At 69.4% G+C, this 18,691-nt stretch overlaps 11 non-coding genes across 11 annotated transcripts; all 11 read right to left on the reverse strand.

Moving 5' to 3' along the window:
• Positions 1–1,019: 1,019 nt before the first annotated feature.
• Positions 1,020–1,138, reverse strand: LOC132415483 (5S ribosomal RNA). The gene has a single exon (XR_009517216.1). It is a non-coding gene; the product is annotated as a 5S ribosomal RNA (ribosomal RNA).
• Positions 1,139–2,069: 931 nt separating this feature from the next.
• Positions 2,070–2,188, reverse strand: LOC132415484 (5S ribosomal RNA). The gene has a single exon (XR_009517217.1). It is a non-coding gene; the product is annotated as a 5S ribosomal RNA (ribosomal RNA).
• A 2,692-nt stretch (positions 2,189–4,880) lies between these two features.
• LOC132415486 (5S ribosomal RNA) lies at positions 4,881–4,999 on the reverse strand. The gene has a single exon (XR_009517219.1). It is a non-coding gene; the product is annotated as a 5S ribosomal RNA (ribosomal RNA).
• Positions 5,000–5,930: 931 nt separating this feature from the next.
• Positions 5,931–6,049, reverse strand: LOC132415487 (5S ribosomal RNA). Its single transcript, XR_009517220.1, has one exon. It is a non-coding gene; the product is annotated as a 5S ribosomal RNA (ribosomal RNA).
• Positions 6,050–6,979: 930 nt separating this feature from the next.
• On the reverse strand, positions 6,980–7,098 carry LOC132415488 (5S ribosomal RNA). Its single transcript, XR_009517221.1, has one exon. It is a non-coding gene; the product is annotated as a 5S ribosomal RNA (ribosomal RNA).
• A 2,692-nt stretch (positions 7,099–9,790) lies between these two features.
• On the reverse strand, positions 9,791–9,909 carry LOC132415489 (5S ribosomal RNA). Its single transcript, XR_009517222.1, has one exon. It is a non-coding gene; the product is annotated as a 5S ribosomal RNA (ribosomal RNA).
• A 931-nt stretch (positions 9,910–10,840) lies between these two features.
• Positions 10,841–10,959, reverse strand: LOC132415490 (5S ribosomal RNA). The gene has a single exon (XR_009517223.1). It is a non-coding gene; the product is annotated as a 5S ribosomal RNA (ribosomal RNA).
• Positions 10,960–13,651: 2,692 nt separating this feature from the next.
• Positions 13,652–13,770, reverse strand: LOC132415491 (5S ribosomal RNA). Its single transcript, XR_009517224.1, has one exon. It is a non-coding gene; the product is annotated as a 5S ribosomal RNA (ribosomal RNA).
• A 931-nt stretch (positions 13,771–14,701) lies between these two features.
• LOC132415492 (5S ribosomal RNA) lies at positions 14,702–14,820 on the reverse strand. Its single transcript, XR_009517225.1, has one exon. It is a non-coding gene; the product is annotated as a 5S ribosomal RNA (ribosomal RNA).
• A 2,692-nt stretch (positions 14,821–17,512) lies between these two features.
• On the reverse strand, positions 17,513–17,631 carry LOC132415493 (5S ribosomal RNA). Its single transcript, XR_009517226.1, has one exon. It is a non-coding gene; the product is annotated as a 5S ribosomal RNA (ribosomal RNA).
• A 931-nt stretch (positions 17,632–18,562) lies between these two features.
• Positions 18,563–18,681, reverse strand: LOC132415494 (5S ribosomal RNA). The gene has a single exon (XR_009517227.1). It is a non-coding gene; the product is annotated as a 5S ribosomal RNA (ribosomal RNA).
• Positions 18,682–18,691: the final 10 nt, after the last annotated feature.

An 18,691-nucleotide genomic window follows, 5' to 3' on the forward strand; every position in this document is an offset into this window, starting at 1 on the left:
TCCAGCCAGGCCTTCAGCAGGCCTCTGAGGCCAAGGTCTTCCTAGTCTCAAGAGGGGCCAAGAGACGCAATGTGTCATTTGAACAAGTGAGTCAGCGGGCGGTGAGCGAATGAATGACCGCTCGAGGGGATGTATGCCGGCCACCGGGCCCTGTTTGACTGTCCAGGCTCAGCTTACCTGACCCTGGTTACCAGGGAATGCCACTCTGGGCCCACCTTTTCATCCCCCTCCCTCACTGTGACCTCACCCCCTGCCCCATTATGACCCAGTCTGGCTCCCAGTTAAAACTGGAGGGCAGAGGGCCCAGGCAGTCCTGGGACCAACGGCCATGGGTGAGCGAAACTACTACCGAGCCGAGCCGTTCACTGGCCCCATCCCCAGGAAATGCCAGGAGCAAGGATACTCAATTCTTCTGATCCCGGTCAGCTTCATCTTGCTCAACGTGGGGATCAACGTGGTGACTATGGTCAGGGCAGGATCTGTGCAGCGCGGTTGGGGGAGCCCTGGGGTCTTGAAGGGGCTGAGGTGGGAGGGCTGCTGGGGTGTGACCGGACAAGGGTTGGATTTCAGGGCTCACCCTGCTCCCGGCCTCCCCCCTCCCCTTCTTCCCTCAACTCTGGAGGCATCTGAAGAGATTCTTGCGGGCACTTTTCAATCGTATTTTCCACAAAGGTGAGTGGGCGCCGGCGTGGGTTCAGGGGATGTGGGCCTGTCCCCTTTCTTCTATCCCTGCCTTGATTCTCAGCCCCTCAGGAACCCAGGCCCTGACCCATCTCGCCTTTCCCCACAGACAAGCAAGCCAGCTGTGTAGGCAGCCATCGCATGTGCATGCGCTGCTCCGTGGATCCCAAGAACCTGTGCTCAAGAGTTTCTTCCCGCTTCTGCCATCGCCCAAGCTTCCTGCTGGGGCAGGCAAACCACCTTGACTACTGCCTGCAGCGGGGCTCGGCGGGGGCGGAGCCGGCGGCCCCCCCGCCGCGGGCGAGTAAAGGAGAAGGCGGGCGGAGCGGGAGGCAAAAAGCCTACAGCACCCGGTATTCCCAGGCGGTCTCCCATCCAAGTACTAACCAGGCCCGACCCTGCTTAGCTTCCGAGATCAGACGAGATCGGGCGCGTTCAGGGTGGTATGGCCGTAGACGGGGGCGGGGGCCGCGGGCGGCCTCTTGAGGCCCAGTTTCGCTGGCGCTGGCGCCTTAACGCCAGCCTGGCGGCCGGCCCGCCCCGGCAGGGCCCCCTCGCCCGCCCAGGCAGGGGGAACGGAGGTCTCGGGTATCGGGCGGCGGCGGAGGGTTTGGCGACCACCTCCCAGCCCAGGGCGGCCGTGACCCAGCAAACCCTTGGGCGCTTGGCGCCCCGCCCAAGATCCCGCACGTCGCTCACAGGGACGTGGCCCCAGAGGCTTCAGGGCCCGGGGCCCGCGGTCCCTTGGGCATCGGCCCTGCCCGCCCACGCGGCGCTAGGCGCAGCCCGGCCGCAGCCCGGGCCGGCCCTCCTGCCCGACAGCAGCTGGCCCGAAGCCACTGGGAGCCACCATTGAGTCGCCACGGCCCCTCAGCCCCGGCAAGGCCACCCTTGCCCCCACACCCCCCGCCGAGCTCAGGACCCCGCCCCTGGTGGCCGGCAGGCCCGGGCAAGCGGCCCCTGCCCTCGATCCCGCTCCCGCACCCGGCCGCGGTGACACGCCAGAGGGGCGGGGTGGGGGGGGGCTTTTGTCGGAGGGAGCTGTGGAGGGACACACAGGCACACAGGTGGCGGCGCCGGGGCTGGGCGCCGGTGGGGGCGGCCAGGTGCAGGTCGAGGGGCTCGCGGGCCGAAAGGACGGCAGCTGGGCCGGCGGCGGAGTCTGGGTCCGGGCCGGCCACCCCGGGAGCGTCTGGGGTGCGGCTGCCTTCCAGGGCCGCCTTCTGGCCGCCTGGCCGGCCGGGCCGGCGGGGAGCGCCCCCGCCGTCGCGCGCCGTGGTGGGAGGGGCCTGAGGAGGTGGGGCCTGCAGCGGGGCCCGGCGGGGGCGGAGCCGGCGGCCCCCGCCGCGGGCGAGTAAAGGAGAAGGCGGGCGGAGCGGCAGGCAAAAAGCCTACAGCACCCGGTATTCCCAGGCGGTCTCCCATCCAAGTACTAACCAGGCCCGACCCTGCTTAGCTTCCGAGATCAGACGAGATCGGGCGCGTTCAGGGTGGTATGGCCGTAGACGGGGGCGGGGGCTGCGGGCGGCCTCTTGAGGCCCAGTTTCGCTGGCGCTGGCGCCTTAACGCCGGCCTGGCGGCCGGCCCGCCCCGGCAGGGCCCCCTCGCCCGCCCAGGCAGCGGGAACGGAGGTCTCGGGTATCGGGCGGCGGCGGAGGGTTTGGAGACCACCTCCCAGCCCAGGGCGGCCGTGACCCAGCAAACCCTTGGGCGCTTGGCGCCCCTCCCAAGATCCCGCACGTCGCTCACAGGGACGTGGCCCCGGAGGCTTCATGGCCCGGGGCCCGCGGTCCCTTGGGCATCGGCCCTGCCCGCCCACGCGGCGCTAGGCGCAGCCCGGCCGCAGCCCGGGCCGGCCCTCCTGCCCGACAGCAGCTGCCCGAAGCCACTGGGAGCCACCATTGAGTCGCCACGGCCCCTCAGCCCCGGCAAGGCCACCCTTGCCCCCACACCCCCCGCCGAGCTCAGGACCCCGCCCCTGGTGGCCGGCAGGACCGGGGAAGCGGCCCCTGCCCTCGATCCCGCTCCCGCACCCGGCCGCGGTGACACGCCAGAGGGGCGGTGTGGGGGGGGGCTTTTGTCGCAGGGAGCTGTGGAGGGACACACCGGCACACAGGTGGCGGCACCGGGGCTGGGCGCCGGTGGGGGCGGCCAGGTGCAGGTCGAGGGGCTCGCGGGCCGAAAGGACGGCAACTGGGCCCATGGCGGAGTCTGGGTGTGGAGGGCTCTGAGCCTCCATCCGCTCTGGTGCCTCGGGGCTACGGGCCCGAAGCCTGGTAGCGCGACACCCCACCGGCCCACAGACGTAGCCTCCCCAGCTGTGCTCGCAGCGAGTGCAACCGCAGCCTGCATCCCTCCACGGGACACTTGGATTACTCCCGCGATCCCCACGAGGTGCGGCACCCGGCGGCCGAATGGGCTGAGATCCTGCCCTTGCGGCGCCCTGTGGCCACCTCCGCCTCCCTCACGGTACTGGCCGAGGCCTCGCACCAGCGGGCGCCGGCTCCCAGCTCAGCGCTGCTCCTCCGCCCCTCTCACCTCCTGCCCGACGTCCAGGCTACCGAGCACCCTCCACCCCCGCCCACCTTCATGCCACTCAGCCGGAACCCGGGAGGCAATGCCAACTACCAGGTGTATGACAGTCTGGTGCTGAAGCGGCAACCGCAGGAGGGCCAAGCGCGGGCCGACTCGCTGCTACCTTCCACCTCGGCCTCCAGGCCCTCTCTGCACGGGAGCCAGACTGGGAAAATGAACGTACCAGCAGCAAATGGGGGCAGGGGCAGGGGGCGGCAGGGCATGGAGAGAGGAATAAAGAGCGCCAGAGTCCAGGAAACATTGGTGGTCTGTGGCTTGGAAGCGCCACTCCTTCTGCCAGCCTGGGTCCCTGCGCTTGGCTTCCTGCAATAAGAAGCCAGTGTCCCCTTCTTGGCCTGAGGGTCCCTTTGGTTTAGTGGCCACAGTTCTGCCAGCAGGCCCCTCCTGGTCCTATACCATGCACTAAGTACATCTGCAGCTGCAGACTCCAAACCCCTGGTCTCTGGGCACCTCCTCTGTGTCTCAGCTGTCCCTGTCCACAGAGAGCCTCATACAAGAAGTTGCTTCCAAACTGGGAGGTTCCACATCTGGGCAGGTCCAGCTCCAGGCCCAGTGAAGGGCATGAAGAAGGCTGAGGCTCTGGACTCCAGCCAGGCCTTCAGCAGGCCTCTGAGGCCAAGGTCTTCCTAGTCTCAAGAGGGGCCAAGAGACGCAATGTGTCATTTGAACAAGTGAGTCAGCGGGCGGTGAGCGAATGAATGACCGCTCGAGGGGATGTATGCCGGCCACCGGGCCCTGTTTGACTGTCCAGGCTCAGCTTACCTGACCCTGGTTACCAGGGAATGCCACTCTGGGCCCACCTTTTCATCCCCCTCCCTCACTGTGACCTCACCCCCTGCCCCATTATGACCCAGTCTGGCTCCCAGTTAAAACTGGAGGGCAGAGGGCCCAGGCAGTCCTGGGACCAACGGCCATGGGTGAGCGAAACTACTACCGAGCCGAGCCGTTCACTGGCCCCATCCCCAGGAAATGCCAGGAGCAAGGATACTCAATTCTTCTGATCCCGGTCAGCTTCATCTTGCTCAACGTGGGGATCAACGTGGTGACTATGGTCAGGGCAGGATCTGTGCAGCGCGGTTGGGGGAGCCCTGGGGTCTTGAAGGGGCTGAGGTGGGAGGGCTGCTGGGGTGTGACCGGACAAGGGTTGGATTTCAGGGCTCACCCTGCTCCCGGCCTCCCCCCTCCCCTTCTTCCCTCAACTCTGGAGGCATCTGAAGAGATTCTTGCGGGCACTTTTCAATCGTATTTTCCACAAAGGTGAGTGGGCGCCGGCGTGGGTTCAGGGGATGTGGGCCTGTCCCCTTTCTTCTATCCCTGCCTTGATTCTCAGCCCCTCAGGAACCCAGGCCCTGACCCATCTCGCCTTTCCCCACAGACAAGCAAGCCAGCTGTGTAGGCAGCCATCGCATGTGCATGCGCTGCTCCGTGGATCCCAAGAACCTGTGCTCAAGAGTTTCTTCCCGCTTCTGCCATCGCCCAAGCTTCCTGCTGGGGCAGGCAAACCACCTTGACTACTGCCTGCAGCGGGGCTCGGCGGGGGCGGAGCCGGCGGCCCCCCCGCCGCGGGCGAGTAAAGGAGAAGGCGGGCGGAGCGGCAGGCAAAAAGCCTACAGCACCCGGTATTCCCAGGCGGTCTCCCATCCAAGTACTAACCAGGCCCGACCCTGCTTAGCTTCCGAGATCAGACGAGATCGGGCGCGTTCAGGGTGGTATGGCCGTAGACGGGGGCGGGGGCCGCGGGCGGCCTCTTGAGGAGCAGTTTCGCTGGCGCTGGCGCCTTAACGCCAGCCTGGCGGCCGGCCCGCCCCGGCAGGGCCCCCTCGCCCGCCCAGGCAGGGGGAACGGAGGTCTCGGGTATCGGGCGGCGGCGGAGGGTTTGGCGACCACCTCCCAGCCCAGGGCGGCCGTGACCCAGCAAACCCTTGGGCGCTTGGCGCCCCGCCCAAGATCCCGCACGTCGCTCACAGGGACGTGGCCCCAGAGGCTTCAGGGCCCGGGGCCCGCGGTCCCTTGGGCATCGGCCCTGCCCGCCCACGCGGCGCTAGGCGCAGCCCGGCCGCAGCCCGGGCCGGCCCTCCTGCCCGACAGCAGCTGGCCCGAAGCCACTGGGAGCCACCATTGAGTCGCCACGGCCCCTCAGCCCCGGCAAGGCCACCCTTGCCCCCACACCCCCCGCCGAGCTCAGGACCCCGCCCCTGGTGGCCGGCAGGCCCGGGCAAGCGGCCCCTGCCCTCGATCCCGCTCCCGCACCCGGCCGCGGTGACACGCCAGAGGGGCGGGGTGGGGGGGGGCTTTTGTCGGAGGGAGCTGTGGAGGGACACACAGGCACACAGGTGGCGGCGCCGGGGCTGGGCGCCGGTGGGGGCGGCCAGGTGCAGGTCGAGGGGCTCGCGGGCCGAAAGGACGGCAGCTGGGCCGGCGGCGGAGTCTGGGTCCGGGCCGGCCACCCCGGGAGCGTCTGGGGTGCGGCTGCCTTCCAGGGCCGCCTTCTGGCCGCCTGGCCGGCCGGGCCGGCGGGGAGCGCCCCCGCCGTCGCGCGCCGTGGTGGGAGGGGCCTGAGGAGGTGGGGCCTGCAGAGGGGCCCGGCGGGGGCGGAGCCGGCGGCCCCTCCCACGGGCGAGTAAAGGAGAAGGCGGGCGGAGCGGCAGGCAAAAAGCCTACAGCACCCGGTATTCCCAGGCGGTCTCCCATCCAAGTACTAACCAGGCCCGACCCTGCTTAGCTTCCGAGATCAGACGAGATCGGGCGCGTTCAGGGTGGTATGGCCGTAGACGGGGGCGGGGGCTGCGGGCGGCCTCTTGAGGCCCAGTTTCGCTGGCGCTGGCGCCTTAACGCCGGCCTGGCGGCCGGCCCGCCCCGGCAGGGCCCCCTCGCCCGCCCAGGCAGCGGGAACGGAGGTCTCGGGTATCGGGCGGCGGCGGAGGGTTTGGAGACCACCTCCCAGCCCAGGGCGGCCGTGACCCAGCAAACCCTTGGGCGCTTGGCGCCCCTCCCAAGATCCCGCACGTCGCTCACAGGGACGTAGCCCCGGAGGCTTCATGGCCCGGGGCCCGCGGTCCCTTGGGCATCGGCCCTGCCCGCCCACGCGGCGCTAGGCGCAGCCCGGCCGCAGCCCGGGCCGGCCCTCCTGCCCGACAGCAGCTGCCCGAAGCCACTGGGAGCCACCATTGAGTCGCCACGGCCCCTCAGCCCCGGCAAGGCCACCCTTGCCCCCACACCCCCCGCCGAGCTCAGGACCCCGCCCCTGGTGGCCGGCAGGCCCGGGCAAGCGGCCCCTGCCCTCGATCCCGCTCCCGCACCCGGCCGCGGTGACACGCCAGAGGGGCGGGGCGGGGTGGGGCTTTTGTCGGAGGGAGCTGTGGAGGGACACACAGGCACACAGGTGGCGGCGCCGGGGCTGGGCGCCGGTGGGGGCGGCCAGGTGCAGGTCGAGGGGCTCGCGGGCCGAAAGGACGGCAGCTGGGCCGGCGGCGGAGTCTGGGTCCGGGCCGGCCACCCCGGGAGCGTCTGGGGTGCGGCTGCCTTCCAGGGCCGCCTTCTGGCCGCCTGGCCGGCCGGGCCGGCGGGGAGCGCCCCCGCCGTCGCGCGCCGTGGTGGGAGGGGCCTGAGGAGGTGGGGCCTGCAGCGGGGCCCGGCGGGGGCGGAGCCGGCGGCCCCCGCCGCGGGCGAGTAAAGGAGAAGGCGGGCGGAGCGGCAGGCAAAAAGCCTACAGCACCCGGTATTCCCAGGCGGTCTCCCATCCAAGTACTAACCAGGCCCGACCCTGCTTAGCTTCCGAGATCAGACGAGATCGGGCGCGTTCAGGGTGGTATGGCCGTAGACGGGGGCGGGGGCTGCGGGCGGCCTCTTGAGGCCCAGTTTCGCTGGCGCTGGCGCCTTAACGCCGGCCTGGCGGCCGGCCCGCCCCGGCAGGGCCCCCTCGCCCGCCCAGGCAGCGGGAACGGAGGTCTCGGGTATCGGGCGGCGGCGGAGGGTTTGGAGACCACCTCCCAGCCCAGGGCGGCCGTGACCCAGCAAACCCTTGGGCGCTTGGCGCCCCTCCCAAGATCCCGCACGTCGCTCACAGGGACGTGGCCCCGGAGGCTTCATGGCCCGGGGCCCGCGGTCCCTTGGGCATCGGCCCTGCCCGCCCACGCGGCGCTAGGCGCAGCCCGGCCGCAGCCCGGGCCGGCCCTCCTGCCCGACAGCAGCTGCCCGAAGCCACTGGGAGCCACCATTGAGTCGCCACGGCCCCTCAGCCCCAGCAAGGCCACCCTTGCCCCCACACCCCCCGCCGAGCTCAGGACCCCGCCCCTGGTGGCCGGCAGGACCGGGGAAGCGGCCCCTGCCCTCGATCCCGCTCCCGCACCCGGCCGCGGTGACACGCCAGAGGGGCGGTGTGGGGGGGGGCTTTTGTCGCAGGGAGCTGTGGAGGGACACACCGGCACACAGGTGGCGGCACCGGGGCTGGGCGCCGGTGGGGGCGGCCAGGTGCAGGTCGAGGGGCTCGCGGGCCGAAAGGACGGCAACTGGGCCCATGGCGGAGTCTGGGTGTGGAGGGCTCTGAGCCTCCATCCGCTCTGGTGCCTCGGGGCTACGGGCCCGAAGCCTGGTAGCGCGACACCCCACCGGCCCACAGACGTAGCCTCCCCAGCTGTGCTCGCAGCGAGTGCAACCGCAGCCTGCATCCCTCCACGGGACACTTGGATTACTCCCGCGATCCCCACGAGGTGCGGCACCCGGCGGCCGAATGGGCTGAGATCCTGCCCTTGCGGCGCCCTGTGGCCACCTCCGCCTCCCTCACGGTACTGGCCGAGGCCTCGCACCAGCGGGCGCCGGCTCCCAGCTCAGCGCTGCTCCTCCGCCCCTCTCACCTCCTGCCCGACGTCCAGGCTACCGAGCACCCTCCACCCCCGCCCACCTTCATGCCACTCAGCCGGAACCCGGGAGGCAATGCCAACTACCAGGTGTATGACAGTCTGGTGCTGAAGCGGCAACCGCAGGAGGGCCAAGCGCGGGCCGACTCGCTGCTACCTTCCACCTCGGCCTCCAGGCCCTCTCTGCACGGGAGCCAGACTGGGAAAATGAACGTACCAGCAGCAAATGGGGGCAGGGGCAGGGGGCGGCAGGGCATGGAGAGAGGAATAAAGAGCGCCAGAGTCCAGGAAACATTGGTGGTCTGTGGCTTGGAAGCGCCACTCCTTCTGCCAGCCTGGGTCCCTGCGCTTGGCTTCCTGCAATAAGAAGCCAGTGTCCCCTTCTTGGCCTGAGGGTCCCTTTGGTTTAGTGGCCACAGTTCTGCCAGCAGGCCCCTCCTGGTCCTATACCATGCACTAAGTACATCTGCAGCTGCAGACTCCAAACCCCTGGTCTCTGGGCACCTCCTCTGTGTCTCAGCTGTCCCTGTCCACAGAGAGCCTCATACAAGAAGTTGCTTCCAAACTGGGAGGTTCCACATCTGGGCAGGTCCAGCTCCAGGCCCAGTGAAGGGCATGAAGAAGGCTGAGGCTCTGGACTCCAGCCAGGCCTTCAGCAGGCCTCTGAGGCCAAGGTCTTCCTAGTCTCAAGAGGGGCCAAGAGACGCAATGTGTCATTTGAACAAGTGAGTCAGCGGGCGGTGAGCGAATGAATGACCGCTCGAGGGGATGTATGCCGGCCACCGGGCCCTGTTTGACTGTCCAGGCTCAGCTTACCTGACCCTGGTTACCAGGGAATGCCACTCTGGGCCCACCTTTTCATCCCCCTCCCTCACTGTGACCTCACCCCCTGCCCCATTATGACCCAGTCTGGCTCCCAGTTAAAACTGGAGGGCAGAGGGCCCAGGCAGTCCTGGGACCAACGGCCATGGGTGAGCGAAACTACTACCGAGCCGAGCCGTTCACTGGCCCCATCCCCAGGAAATGCCAGGAGCAAGGATACTCAATTCTTCTGATCCCGGTCAGCTTCATCTTGCTCAACGTGGGGATCAACGTGGTGACTATGGTCAGGGCAGGATCTGTGCAGCGCGGTTGGGGGAGCCCTGGGGTCTTGAAGGGGCTGAGGTGGGAGGGCTGCTGGGGTGTGACCGGACAAGGGTTGGATTTCAGGGCTCACCCTGCTCCCGGCCTCCCCCCTCCCCTTCTTCCCTCAACTCTGGAGGCATCTGAAGAGATTCTTGCGGGCACTTTTCAATCGTATTTTCCACAAAGGTGAGTGGGCGCCGGCGTGGGTTCAGGGGATGTGGGCCTGTCCCCTTTCTTCTATCCCTGCCTTGATTCTCAGCCCCTCAGGAACCCAGGCCCTGACCCATCTCGCCTTTCCCCACAGACAAGCAAGCCAGCTGTGTAGGCAGCCATCGCATGTGCATGCGCTGCTCCGTGGATCCCAAGAACCTGTGCTCAAGAGTTTCTTCCCGCTTCTGCCATCGCCCAAGCTTCCTGCTCGGGCAGGCAAACCACCTTGACTACTGCCTGCAGCGGGGCTCGGCGGGGGCGGAGCCGGCGGCCCCCCCGCCGCGGGCGAGTAAAGGAGAAGGCGGGCGGAGCGGGAGGCAAAAAGCCTACAGCACCCGGTATTCCCAGGCGGTCTCCCATCCAAGTACTAACCAGGCCCGACCCTGCTTAGCTTCCGAGATCAGACGAGATCGGGCGCGTTCAGGGTGGTATGGCCGTAGACGGGGGCGGGGGCCGCGGGCGGCCTCTTGAGGAGCAGTTTCGCTGGCGCTGGCGCCTTAACGCCAGCCTGGCGGCCGGCCCGCCCCGGCAGGGCCCCCTCGCCCGCCCAGGCAGGGGGAACGGAGGTCTCGGGTATCGGGCGGCGGCGGAGGGTTTGGCGACCACCTCCCAGCCCAGGGCGGCCGTGACCCAGCAAACCCTTGGGCGCTTGGCGCCCCGCCCAAGATCCCGCACGTCGCTCACAGGGACGTGGCCCCAGAGGCTTCAGGGCCCGGGGCCCGCGGTCCCTTGGGCATCGGCCCTGCCCGCCCACGCGGCGCTAGGCGCAGCCCGGCCGCAGCCCGGGCCGGCCCTCCTGCCCGACAGCAGCTGGCCCGAAGCCACTGGGAGCCACCATTGAGTCGCCACGGCCCCTCAGCCCCGGCAAGGCCACCCTTGCCCCCACACCCCCCGCCGAGCTCAGGACCCCGCCCCTGGTGGCCGGCAGGCCCGGGCAAGCGGCCCCTGCCCTCGATCCCGCTCCCGCACCCGGCCGCGGTGACACGCCAGAGGGGCGGGGTGGGGGGGGGCTTTTGTCGGAGGGAGCTGTGGAGGGACACACAGGCACACAGGTGGCGGCGCCGGGGCTGGGCGCCGGTGGGGGCGGCCAGGTGCAGGTCGAGGGGCTCGCGGGCCGAAAGGACGGCAGCTGGGCCGGCGGCGGAGTCTGGGTCCGGGCCGGCCACCCCGGGAGCGTCTGGGGTGCGGCTGCCTTCCAGGGCCGCCTTCTGGCCGCCTGGCCGGCCGGGCCGGCGGGGAGCGCCCCCGCCGTCGCGCGCCGTGGTGGGAGGGGCCTGAGGAGGTGGGGCCTGCAGCGGGGCCCGGCGGGGGCGGAGCCGGCGGCCCCCGCCGCGGGCGAGTAAAGGAGAAGGCGGGCGGAGCGGCAGGCAAAAAGCCTACAGCACCCGGTATTCCCAGGCGGTCTCCCATCCAAGTACTAACCAGGCCCGACCCTGCTTAGCTTCCGAGATCAGACGAGATCGGGCGCGTTCAGGGTGGTATGGCCGTAGACGGGGGCGGGGGCTGCGGGCGGCCTCTTGAGGCCCAGTTTCGCTGGCGCTGGCGCCTTAACGCCGGCCTGGCGGCCGGCCCGCCCCGGCAGGGCCCCCTCGCCCGCCCAGGCAGCGGGAACGGAGGTCTCGGGTATCGGGCGGCGGCGGAGGGTTTGGAGACCACCTCCCAGCCCAGGGCGGCCGTGACCCAGCAAACCCTTGGGCGCTTGGCGCCCCTCCCAAGATCCCGCACGTCGCTCACAGGGACGTGGCCCCGGAGGCTTCATGGCCCGGGGCCCGCGGTCCCTTGGGCATCGGCCCTGCCCGCCCACGCGGCGCTAGGCGCAGCCCGGCCGCAGCCCGGGCCGGCCCTCCTGCCCGACAGCAGCTGCCCGAAGCCACTGGGAGCCACCATTGAGTCGCCACGGCCCCTCAGCCCCGGCAAGGCCACCCTTGCCCCCACACCCCCCGCCGAGCTCAGGACCCCGCCCCTGGTGGCCGGCAGGACCGGGGAAGCGGCCCCTGCCCTCGATCCCGCTCCCGCACCCGGCCGCGGTGACACGCCAGAGGGGCGGTGTGGGGGGGGGCTTTTGTCGCAGGGAGCTGTGGAGGGACACACCGGCACACAGGTGGCGGCACCGGGGCTGGGCGCCGGTGGGGGCGGCCAGGTGCAGGTCGAGGGGCTCGCGGGCCGAAAGGACGGCAACTGGGCCCATGGCGGAGTCTGGGTGTGGAGGGCTCTGAGCCTCCATCCGCTCTGGTGCCTCGGGGCTACGGGCCCGAAGCCTGGTAGCGCGACACCCCACCGGCCCACAGACGTAGCCTCCCCAGCTGTGCTCGCAGCGAGTGCAACCGCAGCCTGCATCCCTCCACGGGACACTTGGATTACTCCCGCGATCCCCACGAGGTGCGGCACCCGGCGGCCGAATGGGCTGAGATCCTGCCCTTGCGGCGCCCTGTGGCCACCTCCGCCTCCCTCACGGTACTGGCCGAGGCCTCGCACCAGCGGGCGCCGGCTCCCAGCTCAGCGCTGCTCCTCCGCCCCTCTCACCTCCTGCCCGACGTCCAGGCTACCGAGCACCCTCCACCCCCGCCCACCTTCATGCCACTCAGCCGGAACCCGGGAGGCAATGCCAACTACCAGGTGTATGACAGTCTGGTGCTGAAGCGGCAACCGCAGGAGGGCCAAGCGCGGGCCGACTCGCTGCTACCTTCCACCTCGGCCTCCAGGCCCTCTCTGCACGGGAGCCAGACTGGGAAAATGAACGTACCAGCAGCAAATGGGGGCAGGGGCAGGGGGCGGCAGGGCATGGAGAGAGGAATAAAGAGCGCCAGAGTCCAGGAAACATTGGTGGTCTGTGGCTTGGAAGCGCCACTCCTTCTGCCAGCCTGGGTCCCTGCGCTTGGCTTCCTGCAATAAGAAGCCAGTGTCCCCTTCTTGGCCTGAGGGTCCCTTTGGTTTAGTGGCCACAGTTCTGCCAGCAGGCCCCTCCTGGTCCTATACCATGCACTAAGTACATCTGCAGCTGCAGACTCCAAACCCCTGGTCTCTGGGCACCTCCTCTGTGTCTCAGCTGTCCCTGTCCACAGAGAGCCTCATACAAGAAGTTGCTTCCAAACTGGGAGGTTCCACATCTGGGCAGGTCCAGCTCCAGGCCCAGTGAAGGGCATGAAGAAGGCTGAGGCTCTGGACTCCAGCCAGGCCTTCAGCAGGCCTCTGAGGCCAAGGTCTTCCTAGTCTCAAGAGGGGCCAAGAGACGCAATGTGTCATTTGAACAAGTGAGTCAGCGGGCGGTGAGCGAATGAATGACCGCTCGAGGGGATGTATGCCGGCCACCGGGCCCTGTTTGACTGTCCAGGCTCAGCTTACCTGACCCTGGTTACCAGGGAATGCCACTCTGGGCCCACCTTTTCATCCCCCTCCCTCACTGTGACCTCACCCCCTGCCCCATTATGACCCAGTCTGGCTCCCAGTTAAAACTGGAGGGCAGAGGGCCCAGGCAGTCCTGGGACCAACGGCCATGGGTGAGCGAAACTACTACCGAGCCGAGCCGTTCACTGGCCCCATCCCCAGGAAATGCCAGGAGCAAGGATACTCAATTCTTCTGATCCCGGTCAGCTTCATCTTGCTCAACGTGGGGATCAACGTGGTGACTATGGTCAGGGCAGGATCTGTGCAGCGCGGTTGGGGGAGCCCTGGGGTCTTGAAGGGGCTGAGGTGGGAGGGCTGCTGGGGTGTGACCGGACAAGGGTTGGATTTCAGGGCTCACCCTGCTCCCGGCCTCCCCCCTCCCCTTCTTCCCTCAACTCTGGAGGCATCTGAAGAGATTCTTGCGGGCACTTTTCAATCGTATTTTCCACAAAGGTGAGTGGGCGCCGGCGTGGGTTCAGGGGATGTGGGCCTGTCCCCTTTCTTCTATCCCTGCCTTGATTCTCAGCCCCTCAGGAACCCAGGCCCTGACCCATCTCGCCTTTCCCCACAGACAAGCAAGCCAGCTGTGTAGGCAGCCATCGCATGTGCATGCGCTGCTCCGTGGATCCCAAGAACCTGTGCTCAAGAGTTTCTTCCCGCTTCTGCCATCGCCCAAGCTTCCTGCTCGGGCAGGCAAACCACCTTGACTACTGCCTGCAGCGGGGCTCGGCGGGGGCGGAGCCGGCGGCCCCCCCGCCGCGGGCGAGTAAAGGAGAAGGCGGGCGGAGCGGGAGGCAAAAAGCCTACAGCACCCGGTATTCCCAGGCGGTCTCCCATCCAAGTACTAACCAGGCCCGACCCTGCTTAGCTTCCGAGATCAGACGAGATCGGGCGCGTTCAGGGTGGTATGGCCGTAGACGGGGGCGGGGGCCGCGGGCGGCCTCTTGAGGAGCAGTTTCGCTGGCGCTGGCGCCTTAACGCCAGCCTGGCGGCCGGCCCGCCCCGGCAGGGCCCCCTCGCCCGCCCAGGCAGGGGGAACGGAGGTCTCGGGTATCGGGCGGCGGCGGAGGGTTTGGCGACCACCTCCCAGCCCAGGGCGGCCGTGACCCAGCAAACCCTTGGGCGCTTGGCGCCCCGCCCAAGATCCCGCACGTCGCTCACAGGGACGTGGCCCCAGAGGCTTCAGGGCCCGGGGCCCGCGGTCCCTTGGGCATCGGCCCTGCCCGCCCACGCGGCGCTAGGCGCAGCCCGGCCGCAGCCCGGGCCGGCCCTCCTGCCCGACAGCAGCTGGCCCGAAGCCACTGGGAGCCACCATTGAGTCGCCACGGCCCCTCAGCCCCGGCAAGGCCACCCTTGCCCCCACACCCCCCGCCGAGCTCAGGACCCCGCCCCTGGTGGCCGGCAGGCCCGGGCAAGCGGCCCCTGCCCTCGATCCCGCTCCCGCACCCGGCCGCGGTGACACGCCAGAGGGGCGGGGTGGGGGGGGGCTTTTGTCGGAGGGAGCTGTGGAGGGACACACAGGCACACAGGTGGCGGCGCCGGGGCTGGGCGCCGGTGGGGGCGGCCAGGTGCAGGTCGAGGGGCTCGCGGGCCGAAAGGACGGCAGCTGGGCCGGCGGCGGAGTCTGGGTCCGGGCCGGCCACCCCGGGAGCGTCTGGGGTGCGGCTGCCTTCCAGGGCCGCCTTCTGGCCGCCTGGCCGGCCGGGCCGGCGGGGAGCGCCCCCGCCGTCGCGCGCCGTGGTGGGAGGGGCCTGAGGAGGTGGGGCCTGCAGCGGGGCCCGGCGGGGGCGGAGCCGGCGGCCCCCGCCGCGGGCGAGTAAAGGAGAAGGCGGGCGGAGCGGCAGGCAAAAAGCCTACAGCACCCGGTATTCCCAGGCGGTCTCCCATCCAAGTACTAACCAGGCCCGACCCTGCTTAGCTTCCGAGATCAGACGAGATCGGGCGCGTTCAGGGTGGTATGGCCGTAGACGGGGGCGGGGGCTGCGGGCGGCCTCTTGAGGCCCAGTTTCGCTGGCGCTGGCGCCTTAACGCCGGCCTGGCGGCCGGCCCGCCCCGGCAGGGCCCCCTCGCCCGCCCAGGCAGCGGGAACGGAGGTCTCGGGTATCGGGCGGCGGCGGAGGGTTTGGAGACCACCTCCCAGCCCAGGGCGGCCGTGACCCAGCAAACCCTTGGGCGCTTGGCGCCCCTCCCAAGATCCCGCACGTCGCTCACAGGGACGTGGCCCCGGAGGCTTCATGGCCCGGGGCCCGCGGTCCCTTGGGCATCGGCCCTGCCCGCCCACGCGGCGCTAGGCGCAGCCCGGCCGCAGCCCGGGCCGGCCCTCCTGCCCGACAGCAGCTGCCCGAAGCCACTGGGAGCCACCATTGAGTCGCCACGGCCCCTCAGCCCCGGCAAGGCCACCCTTGCCCCCACACCCCCCGCCGAGCTCAGGACCCCGCCCCTGGTGGCCGGCAGGACCGGGGAAGCGGCCCCTGCCCTCGATCCCGCTCCCGCACCCGGCCGCGGTGACACGCCAGAGGGGCGGTGTGGGGGGGGGCTTTTGTCGCAGGGAGCTGTGGAGGGACACACCGGCACACAGGTGGCGGCACCGGGGCTGGGCGCCGGTGGGGGCGGCCAGGTGCAGGTCGAGGGGCTCGCGGGCCGAAAGGACGGCAACTGGGCCCATGGCGGAGTCTGGGTGTGGAGGGCTCTGAGCCTCCATCCGCTCTGGTGCCTCGGGGCTACGGGCCCGAAGCCTGGTAGCGCGACACCCCACCGGCCCACAGACGTAGCCTCCCCAGCTGTGCTCGCAGCGAGTGCAACCGCAGCCTGCATCCCTCCACGGGACACTTGGATTACTCCCGCGATCCCCACGAGGTGCGGCACCCGGCGGCCGAATGGGCTGAGATCCTGCCCTTGCGGCGCCCTGTGGCCACCTCCGCCTCCCTCACGGTACTGGCCGAGGCCTCGCACCAGCGGGCGCCGGCTCCCAGCTCAGCGCTGCTCCTCCGCCCCTCTCACCTCCTGCCCGACGTCCAGGCTACCGAGCACCCTCCACCCCCGCCCACCTTCATGCCACTCAGCCGGAACCCGGGAGGCAATGCCAACTACCAGGTGTATGACAGTCTGGTGCTGAAGCGGCAACCGCAGGAGGGCCAAGCGCGGGCCGACTCGCTGCTACCTTCCACCTCGGCCTCCAGGCCCTCTCTGCACGGGAGCCAGACTGGGAAAATGAACGTACCAGCAGCAAATGGGGGCAGGGGCAGGGGGCGGCAGGGCATGGAGAGAGGAATAAAGAGCGCCAGAGTCCAGGAAACATTGGTGGTCTGTGGCTTGGAAGCGCCACTCCTTCTGCCAGCCTGGGTCCCTGCGCTTGGCTTCCTGCAATAAGAAGCCAGTGTCCCCTTCTTGGCCTGAGGGTCCCTTTGGTTTAGTGGCCACAGTTCTGCCAGCAGGCCCCTCCTGGTCCTATACCATGCACTAAGTACATCTGCAGCTGCAGACTCCAAACCCCTGGTCTCTGGGCACCTCCTCTGTGTCTCAGCTGTCCCTGTCCACAGAGAGCCTCATACAAGAAGTTGCTTCCAAACTGGGAGGTTCCACATCTGGGCAGGTCCAGCTCCAGGCCCAGTGAAGGGCATGAAGAAGGCTGAGGCTCTGGACTCCAGCCAGGCCTTCAGCAGGCCTCTGAGGCCAAGGTCTTCCTAGTCTCAAGAGGGGCCAAGAGACGCAATGTGTCATTTGAACAAGTGAGTCAGCGGGCGGTGAGCGAATGAATGACCGCTCGAGGGGATGTATGCCGGCCACCGGGCCCTGTTTGACTGTCCAGGCTCAGCTTACCTGACCCTGGTTACCAGGGAATGCCACTCTGGGCCCACCTTTTCATCCCCCTCCCTCACTGTGACCTCACCCCCTGCCCCATTATGACCCAGTCTGGCTCCCAGTTAAAACTGGAGGGCAGAGGGCCCAGGCAGTCCTGGGACCAACGGCCATGGGTGAGCGAAACTACTACCGAGCCGAGCCGTTCACTGGCCCCATCCCCAGGAAATGCCAGGAGCAAGGATACTCAATTCTTCTGATCCCGGTCAGCTTCATCTTGCTCAACGTGGGGATCAACGTGGTGACTATGGTCAGGGCAGGATCTGTGCAGCGCGGTTGGGGGAGCCCTGGGGTCTTGAAGGGGCTGAGGTGGGAGGGCTGCTGGGGTGTGACCGGACAAGGGTTGGATTTCAGGGCTCACCCTGCTCCCGGCCTCCCCCCTCCCCTTCTTCCCTCAACTCTGGAGGCATCTGAAGAGATTCTTGCGGGCACTTTTCAATCGTATTTTCCACAAAGGTGAGTGGGCGCCGGCGTGGGTTCAGGGGATGTGGGCCTGTCCCCTTTCTTCTATCCCTGCCTTGATTCTCAGCCCCTCAGGAACCCAGGCCCTGACCCATCTCGCCTTTCCCCACAGACAAGCAAGCCAGCTGTGTAGGCAGCCATCGCATGTGCATGCGCTGCTCCGTGGATCCCAAGAACCTGTGCTCAAGAGTTTCTTCCCGCTTCTGCCATCGCCCAAGCTTCCTGCTGGGGCAGGCAAACCACCTTGACTACTGCCTGCAGCGGGGCTCGGCGGGGGCGGAGCCGGCGGCCCCCCCGCCGCGGGCGAGTAAAGGAGAAGGCGGGCGGAGCGGCAGGCAAAAAGCCTACAGCACCCGGTATTCCCAGGCGGTCTCCCATCCAAGTACTAACCAGGCCCGACCCTGCTTAGCTTCCGAGATCAGACGAGATCGGGCGCGTTCAGGGTGGTATGGCCGTAGACGGGGGCGGGGGCCGCGGGCGGCCTCTTGAGGAGCAGTTTCGCTGGCGCTGGCGCCTTAACGCCAGCCTGGCGGCCGGCCCGCCCCGGCAGGGCCCCCTCGCCCGCCCAGGCAGGGGGAACGGAGGTCTCGGGTATCGGGCGGCGGCGGAGGGTTTGGCGACCACCTCCCAGCCCAGGGCGGCCGTGACCCAGCAAACCCTTGGGCGCTTGGCGCCCCGCCCAAGATCCCGCACGTCGCTCACAGGGACGTGGCCCCAGAGGCTTCAGGGCCCGGGGCCCGCGGTCCCTTGGGCATCGGCCCTGCCCGCCCACGCGGCGCTAGGCGCAGCCCGGCCGCAGCCCGGGCCGGCCCTCCTGCCCGACAGCAGCTGGCCCGAAGCCACTGGGAGCCACCATTGAGTCGCCACGGCCCCTCAGCCCCGGCAAGGCCACCCTTGCCCCCACACCCCCCGCCGAGCTCAGGACCCCGCCCCTGGTGGCCGGCAGGCCCGGGCAAGCGGCCCCTGACCTCGATCCCGCTCCCGCACCCGGCCGCGGTGACACGCCAGAGGGGCGGGGTGGGGGGGGGCTTTTGTCGGAGGGAGCTGTGGAGGGACACACAGGCACACAGGTGGCGGCGCCGGGGCTGGGCGCCGGTGGGGGCGGCCAGGTGCAGGTCGAGGGGCTCGCGGGCCGAAAGGACGGCAGCTGGGCCGGCGGCGGAGTCTGGGTCCGGGCCGGCCACCCCGGGAGCGTCTGGGGTGCGGCTGCCTTCCAGGGCCGCCTTCTGGCCGCCTGGCCGGCCGGGCCGGCGGGGAGCGCCCCCGCCGTCGCGCGCCGTGGTGGGAGGGGCCTGAGGAGGTGGGGCCTGCAGAGGGGCCCGGCGGGGGCGGAGCCGGCGGCCCCTCCCACGGGCGAGTAAAGGAGAAGGCGGGCGGAGCGGCAGGCAAAAAGCCTACAGCACCCGGTATTCCCAGGCGGTCTCCCATCCAAGTACTAACCAGGCCCGACCCTGCTTAGCTTCCGAGATCAGACGAGATCGGGCGCGTTCAGGGTGGTATGGCCGTAGACGGGGGCGGGG

This window comes from Delphinus delphis, chromosome 19, assembly GCF_949987515.2.
Source record: "Delphinus delphis chromosome 19, mDelDel1.2, whole genome shotgun sequence".
NCBI lineage: Eukaryota > Metazoa > Chordata > Mammalia > Artiodactyla > Delphinidae > Delphinus > Delphinus delphis.